The sequence below is a fragment of the Hyperolius riggenbachi genome, chromosome 9, assembly GCF_040937935.1.
Source record: "Hyperolius riggenbachi isolate aHypRig1 chromosome 9, aHypRig1.pri, whole genome shotgun sequence".
NCBI classification, from domain to species: domain Eukaryota; kingdom Metazoa; phylum Chordata; class Amphibia; order Anura; family Hyperoliidae; genus Hyperolius; species Hyperolius riggenbachi.
This window is the reverse complement of record NC_090654.1, coordinates 290496553-290504971: the sequence shown is the minus strand read 5'-3', so window position 1 is coordinate 290504971 and position 8419 is coordinate 290496553.

The window sequence follows — 8419 nt, the reverse complement described above, 5'->3', positions numbered from 1 at the left end:
AGTATTGAGTGCATAACTGAACATATTTATTTGAAGGTTGACATTTTTTGTTTTAAAAACACTTTTCTTTTATTGGTCGGATGAAATATGCTAATTTTTTGAGATAGGAATTTTGGGTTTTCATGAGCTGTATGCCAAAATCATAAATATTAAAACAATAAAAGGCTTGAAATACTTCAGTTGTGTGTATTTGAATCTAAAATATATGAAAGTCTAATGTTTATCAGTACATTACAGAAAATAATGAACTTTATCACAATATGCAATTTTTTTTAGAAGGACCTGTACGTCCAAAACTATGTTATTTATCATTACTGGCCTTGCTCTTGATCTAGAATTTGTATTCCCATAAGGTATGTACTGTACATTTTGCAACAGTCATTAAGAATCTGTTTAAGGCTACTTACACACCAGGACGTTGCGTTTAGGGGACGTTATAGGGCACATAACGTGCCCCTAAAGCAACGCCTGGTGGTGTTGGAGCAGGACGCTTCCAAGAGCCGCGTTACTAGCAGCTCTTGGTGCGCCTGCTCTGTCGGAGGCGCTGTGGAGCTCTCCGCATCACGTGGTCCCGCCAGCCAATCCGCGGCCGCTCCAGGATGTAAACACTGCAAGTGCAGTGAATAATAAGTAGCCATGTGCCTGGCTACATAGCGGCCTCTCCCTGCCTCCTCTCCGCCCATAAAATGAAAAAAAAAAACCCTACTGAGCATGTGCAAACCGTCTAACGTGACTTAGCTGCGTGTAAAGTACTGCATGCAGTACGTTATGTAGACGTGCTGCGTTACAACGTAATGCAACGTGGGCACTGTGAACAGCCAATTGATTTTTCATTACTGTGAGTTGGGCTGCGTTACAGGCTGCTCTAACGTGCGCCTATAACGTCCCACTGTGAAAGCAGCCTAAAAGATAGTCATTTACTTTCAGTGTCTTTGCTAATGATGAGCAGAAATTACGCCTATGCGTAATTATGCATTGTAATTCACATTTACACTTCATAATTGTAATGCGAAATTTCGGGGAAAAGCATTGTAAGCAGATTGTAAAAAAGAAATTAGGCAGGCAAAGATTGAAGCTGAAAAACAAATCGCTAAGGATATCAAATCTAACCCAAAAAAGTTTTACAAGTACATTAACTCTAAAAAAAGAAAGGTTGACTGTATAGGACTCCTAAAGGATGAGGATGGGAACTCAATGGTGGATGACCAAGGTAAGGCAGAGTTATTAAATGCTTTCTTTGCTTCTGTCTTCACAAAAGAAACAGCACTGTTGCAAACTACAGAGGCAGAAGAGTCTCAATCTTCTAACTGTAATATTAAATACTTAACGCAGGAAGAAGTGAAGGCAAGACTAAATAAATTAAAAATAGACAAGGCACCTGGCCCGGATGGCATGCATCCTCGGGTCCTAAGGGAATTAAGTTCAGTTATAGATAAACCCCTTTATCTTATCTTTTGTGACTCTCTTGCAACTGGCAGAGTCCCAGTGGATTGGCGTACAGCCCACGTTTTCCCATTATTTAAGAAGGGCAAAAAATCTGATCCAGGAAATTATAGACCTGTAAGTTTAACATCAGTTGTATGCAAACTATTTGAGGGGTTACTAAGAGATACTATACATGACTTCATAGTAGAAAATAAACTTATTTCTCAGCATCAACATGGGTTTACTAAAGACAGATCCTGTTTGACTAACATGCTCAGCTTTTATGAGGTAGTGAATGCTAATATGGATATTGGGAATGCTGTAGATGTGATATACTTGGACTTTGCAAAGGCCTTCGAAACTGTTCCCCACAAAAGTCTGGTGCAAAAGTTGAGGATGCAAGGACTGGGGAAGAGTCTGTGTTCATGGATAGGGAACTGGCTAATGGACAGAAAACAAAGAGTTGTGGTCAATGGATCGTACTCAAAATGGGAGACTGTTAGCAGTGGGGTCCCACAGGGGTCTGTTCTGGGTCCCGTGCTCTTCAATTTATTTATTAATGACCTAGTAGATGCAGTAGTGAGCAATGTTGCTATTTTTGCAGATGATACAAAATTGTGCAGAATCATCAACTCTCAGGAAGATAGTGTCATATTGCAACAGGATCTGGATAGGATGGCTATATGGGCACATACATGGCAGATGAAATTCAATGTTGACAAATGTAAGGTCATGCATTTTGGACGTACTAATGGTCTAGCACCATACAAAATAAATGGGATACAGTTGGGGACATCAAACTTGGAGAAGGACTTAGGAGTACTCATTGACAACAAGTTAAATAATCGTACTCAATGCCAAGCAGCTGCAGCTAAAGCTAACAAAATTTTGGGATGCATTAAAAGGGAAATAAAAACTCGAAATGCTAGCATAATATTGCCCCTGTTTAACTCTCTAGTAAGGCCACATCTGGAATATGGAATTCAGTTCTGGGCACCACATTACAAAAAAGATATTGCAGTTTTAGAGCAGGTGCAGAGACGAGCAACAAAATTGATGCGTGGGATGGAAGGTCTCACTTATCGAGAAAGGTTAGATAAACTGGGTTTATTTAGTTTAGAGAAAAGACGCCTTAGAGGGGATCTAATTAACATGTATAAATACATCAGAGGGCAATATAATACCTTGGCGGATGAGCTTTTTGTCCCTAGGCCTTCTCAAAGGACTAGAGGACATGATCTGCGCATGGAGTAAAAACTTTTTAACAATTTATTTATGAAAGGGTTCTTTACAGTAAGAGTGATTAAGATGTGGAATGCATTGCCACAGGAAGTCGTTATGGCAAACTCTATACCTGCATTTAAAGGGGGCTTAGATGCTTTCCTTGCGTTGAAAGACATCCATGGCTACAATTACTAGGTTATGCCTAATGATGTTGATCCAGGGATTTTATCTGATTGCCACCTGGAGTCGGGAAGGAATTTTTCCCTTTAGGGGCTAATTGGACCATACCTTGTAAGGGTTTTTCGCCTTCCTCTGGATCAACAAGGATATGTGAGGGAGCAGGATGGTGTTGTACTTTGTGCTGGTTGAACTCGATGGACGTATGTCTTTTTTCAACCAAAATAACTATGTAACTATATAATTCGTTTTGTATATAATTGTAAGCATTCGTAATTGCACATGAATTTATGCGTAATTTATGCTATTTTGTAAAATAGCAAAGTCCTCATACATGCTATTGATACCAAAATTGCTACTTATGTTAAGGAAAATAAAGATTACAAGTTAAAAAAAGAATCTTTCAAAAATACCTTGTAGTTTTCTGTGTATCATTATGGGTGTGTGGGTGTGTATATGCATCTTTGTATGTCTGTGCATCAGTCTCTTTATGTGAGAGTGTGTGTACATATGTCCGTGCATGCATGTCTCTGTATGTATATCTCTGTGCGTCAATGTGTGTGTTGCTTCTATGTCTGTTTGTCAGTGTTTGAGTATGTGTGATTGTGTGTATATCTGTATATGAGGCCTAGTGCACACCAGAGCAGTACGGCTGCGTTTTGCGATCCGCTTGCGGATGTGGAAACGCTAGGGTAATGTATTTCAATGGGCTGGTGCACACCAGAGCGGGAGGCGTTTTGCAGAAATGCATACTCCTGGGCTGCTGCATATTTTGGATTGCGGAGGCGTTTCTGCCTCCAATGTAAAGTATAGGAAAAACGCAAACCGCTCTGAAAAACGGCAGTTCAGAGCAGTTTTGCAGGCATTTTTGTTACAGAAGCTGTTCAGTAACAGCTTTACTGTAACAATATATGAAATCTACTACACCAAAAACGCTTCACAAAACCGCAAAATGCTAGCTGAAACGCTACAGAAAAATAAGAAAAAGCGTTTCAAAATCTGCTAGCATTTTGCAGATCTGCTGGCGGGTTTTGGTATGCACCAGGCCTCAGTGTGTGTTTGTGTATATGCATGACTCTGTGCGTGTGTCTGTCAGTGTATGAGAGTACATGTGTGAGTGTGCGTGCGAGTGCGTGTGTTTGTCTGTATGTTGGTACACTATCTAGCAGGGGTGCAGCTAAGGTTTTTGGGGCCCCAAGCGGACTGCAGGAAGTGGCCCTACCGCTGCGAAAAATGGGCATGGCTATTGTGCAATAAAGTGGGCGTGGTCATGACATGTGGGTGGAGTGGGAGGGGGGTGGGGGAGGGGAGTTAGCAGTGACGAAAAATGGGCGTGGGGGTGTTCGCTGCTCACTATGTGCGCCGAAAAATGGGAGTGGCCATGACATTGTATGGGCGGAGCGTAACCGTAACCCCAAAATAGCAAATACAGCCAACTATGACCATTAAATAATAAATGCAAGAACAGTTATCCCAGACCCCAGAAAATAAACGCAATGTGGGCAACATTTCAGCAGAAAACAAACACAACTCGAGCCACATTTCAGCAGAAAACAAACGCAACTCAAGCCACATTTCAGCAGAAAATAAATACAATTTTGGCCACATGTCAGCAGATAATAAACGCAATTTGGGCGACATTTCAGCAGATAATAAACGCAATTCGAGCCACATTTCAGCAGAAAACAAACGCAACTCGAGCCACATTTCAGCAGAAAACAAACGCAACTTGAGCCACATTTCAGCAGAAAACAAACGGAACTCGAGCCACATTTCAGCAGAAACTAAATACAATTTTGGCCACATGTCAGCAGATAATAAACGCAATTTGGGCGACATTTCAGCAGATAATAAACGCAATTTGGGCAACATTTCAGCAGATAATAAATGAAATTTGGGCGACATTTCAGCAGATAATAAACGCAATTTGGGCCACATGTCAGCAGATATTAAACGCAATTCGGGCCACATTTCAGCAAAAAAAAAAAAAAAGCATTTACTCACCTGACAGAAGTCTTCTCTTCCGGGCTGGCTTCTGGCACGCAGCTCCCCTGGACATCTTGCTCCTCCAATCTCCCGCGCTGGCAGTCAGGCAGAGCAGGGCTACGGGAAGATGGTATCCGAAGCCCTGTACTGGAGACACAAATAGTCTCCAGAGCAGGGCTTCGGCAGCCCTCTTCCCGTAGCCCTGCTCTGTACTGAGAACTGTCACCCAGTGCAGACAAGTGTGACGTCACGACGACGTCACGGAGCCTCCGAGGCCCTTAAAAACATGAGGCCCCAAGCGGCTGCTTGGTCTGCTTGGTGCCTCGCGGCGCCCCTGCTAGAGATGAGCGTAATGACATAATTACGATTTCGCGAAATTTCGCATAATTAGTGTAATTACGATTATGGCCGTAACTACATAATCGTAATGAAGAAGGATTTAGCGAAATTTCGCGTAAGCGTAATTTTCGCGTAATTTTCGCATTACAGTGGGTATTACGAAATTAGTGCGTATGGCCATGCTCCCAAGCGGAAAAGTTGACGCATGGATCAATGTTAGGTAGCAGCCGACTTTAAGGGTTAATAGCAAAGCCCCCTTAAATGCTAAGAGCCTCAAATTTGGAGATTATATTAAGGAGATCAGAAGGAATAAGAGGAAAATTTTTTTTTTCAAAAAGACCTTATAGTTTTTGAGAAAATCGATGTTAAAGTTTCAAAGTAAAAATGTATACATTTAAAAACCCGCCGACTTTAACGGTTAATAGCAAAGCCTGCTTAAAGTTTAGGAACACCAAATTCCTAGGGTATATTAAGGGGATCAGTGGGAATAAGAGGAAAAATTTTTTTTTCAAAAAGACATTATAGTTTTTGAGAAAATCGATTTTTAAGTTTCAAGGGCAAAAATGTCTTTTAAATGCGGAAAATGTCAGTTTTTTTTGCACAGGTAACAATAGTGTATTATTTTCATAGATTCCCCCAAGTGGGAAGAGTTTTACTTACTTCGTTCTGAGTGTGGGAAATATAAAAAAAAAACTACGTGGGGTCCCCCCTCCCAGACCTCTTTAACCCCTTGTCCCCCATGCAGGCTGGGATAGCCAGAATGCGGAGCACCGGCCGCGTGGGGCTCCGCACCCTGACTATACCAGCCCGCATGGTCCATGGATTGGGGGGTCTCGGAAGGGGAGGGGCAGCCAAGCTTTCCCCTCCCTCTCCGAGCCCTTGTCCAATCCAAGGACAAGGGGCTCTTCTCCACCTCCGATGGGCGGTGGAGGTGGAGGCCGCGATTTCCTCGGGGGGGGGGGGGGTTCCAAAGAGCCCCATTGGTCCTTAGCAGACCAATGGGGTTCCTTCTGATTTGAAGGAACCCCATTGGTCTGCAAAGGACCAATGGGGCTCCTTGGAGCCCAAATTCAAAGATGCTTAGAGAGCTCTGAGCTATATAGCTCAGAGCTCTGTCGGGTCCGTGCAGGACGCTAAGTCCCCGCCGGCTCCCGCTGCCCTCCCCGCCTCTCCCACATGTCACCCACATGTCACCCACATGTGGGTGACATGTGGGTGACAGATGTGGGCGGGGTGGACAGCGGGGCTGCGGAGACTTAGCGTCCTGCACGGACACGTAATTGCTGCGGCGGCTGAGCGGCGAGTGACGTCGGGTGCGGCGTAGTTACAATGTAACAAAGTTGTTACATTGTAATAACTTTGTTACATTGTAACTGATAGAACATTTCCGAGGCTATTGCGAGGGATCATTTATTTAAAGGGACAGGTAAGTATTATTGGTTAATTAAGAATATTAAAGGACTTTTTTCGTGGTTATGTTTTTTGTTCAATTAAAGTGTTTGTGTGTTTATTTACTTTTAACTCTTAAAGGAAATGGGTAAGGGGTACAAGTACCTCTATACTCATTTCTCCTGGGAGGGGGGGTGGGCATCTGGGGGACCCCTTTTTAAAGGGGACTCCCAGATTCCACCATGAACCCCCCCAAGGAAATCGCGGCCTCCACCTCCACCGCCCATCGGTGGAGAAGAGCCCCTTGTCCTTGGATTGGACAAGGGTTAGGAGGGGGAGGGGAAAGCTTGGCTGCCCCTCCCCTTCCGAGATCCCCCAATCCATGGACCATGCGGGCTGGTATAGTCAGGGTGCGGAGCCCCACGCGGCCGGTGCTCCACATTCTGGCTATCCCAGCCTGCATGGGGGACAAGGGGTTAAAGAGGTCTGAGAGGGGGGACCCCACGTCGGTTTTTTTTTATATTTCCCACACTCAGAACGAAGTAAGTAAAACTCTTCCCACTTGGGGGAATCTATGAAAATAATACACTATTGTTACCTGTGCAAAAAAAATGACATTTTCCGCATTTAAAAGACATTTTTGCCCTTGAAACTTAAAAATCGATTTTCTCAAAAACTATAAGGTCTTTTTGAAAAAAAATGTTTTCCTCTTATTCCCACTGATCCCCTTAATATACCCTAGGAATTTGGTGTTCCTAAACTTTAAGCAGGCTTTGCTATTAACCGTTAAAGTCGGCGGGTTTTTAAATGTATACATTTTTACCTTGAAACTTTAACATCGATTTTCTCAAAAACTATAAGGTCTTTTTGAAAAAAAAAAAATTCCTCTTATTCCTCCTGATCTCCTTAATATATTCTCCAAATTTGAGGCTCTTAGCATTTGAGGGGGCTTTGCTATTAACCCTTAAATTCGGCGGCTTTTTTATATTATACGGAGCGTTACGGTTTAGCGCAAAATTACGGTAGCGTTTAATGCGAAATTACAGCATGAACGAAACGCGAAATTACGCGTTGAAAATTACGCTTACGGTATTTTCAATTACGATTTTAATGGCAATTACGCTACCGTAATTTTGCATTGTAGTCGCACATTTTGCATGCGTAATTATAGTAATGCGAAATTACGAAAATTTCGGCTCAACTCTAGCCCCTGCTATCTTGCAGTGGCTGGATAGTGTAGGCAGAGGCTGGACACACTGGGAATTGCGGAGTGAGGAGGACGCGCTATATTTACATCTATAGGAGAGGAAAATAATGCTGCCGGGCCCTGCATATGCCACAGGGTAGAGCCCGTATGAAAACTCTGTGCCTAAACTAAAGTCTACCTCATGTGACTGCAATTTTTTGATAAAGATATTGTTTTTAAACTAAATTATGCTATATGAGGCTTGTTATTTGAGGTAATGCAAAGCAAGGTTGCCAAGCTTGAAGATTCAATGCTTCATTAACTAAAGGGGCAAAAGTCTGTACCAGGACCCCGAGGCACTGAGGCTCCTTGGATGTGTGCATATTTGACCAGTCTAATAATAGTAATAATGGTGGTAAGATTCATCCGGTGAGTCTGTTTTAATTTGGGTGATCCAGGTGGAGGAAAGAAAGAAAACTGGAACTGTCTATTTCATCAAGCCCTGTACCATGTATATGGGATAACTAAAATGTTGATGGGACATCTACCAATTGATGGTGCACATGGGATATCTTATGGGAACTTGTGGTTTATGTGTATGCATATCAATTTCTGTGTTGCGCTTCAACACACTTTTATATTCTTGAAAGGCTGCCAGGCCAGGTTATAGATAGAGATGGCCCGAACGGTTCA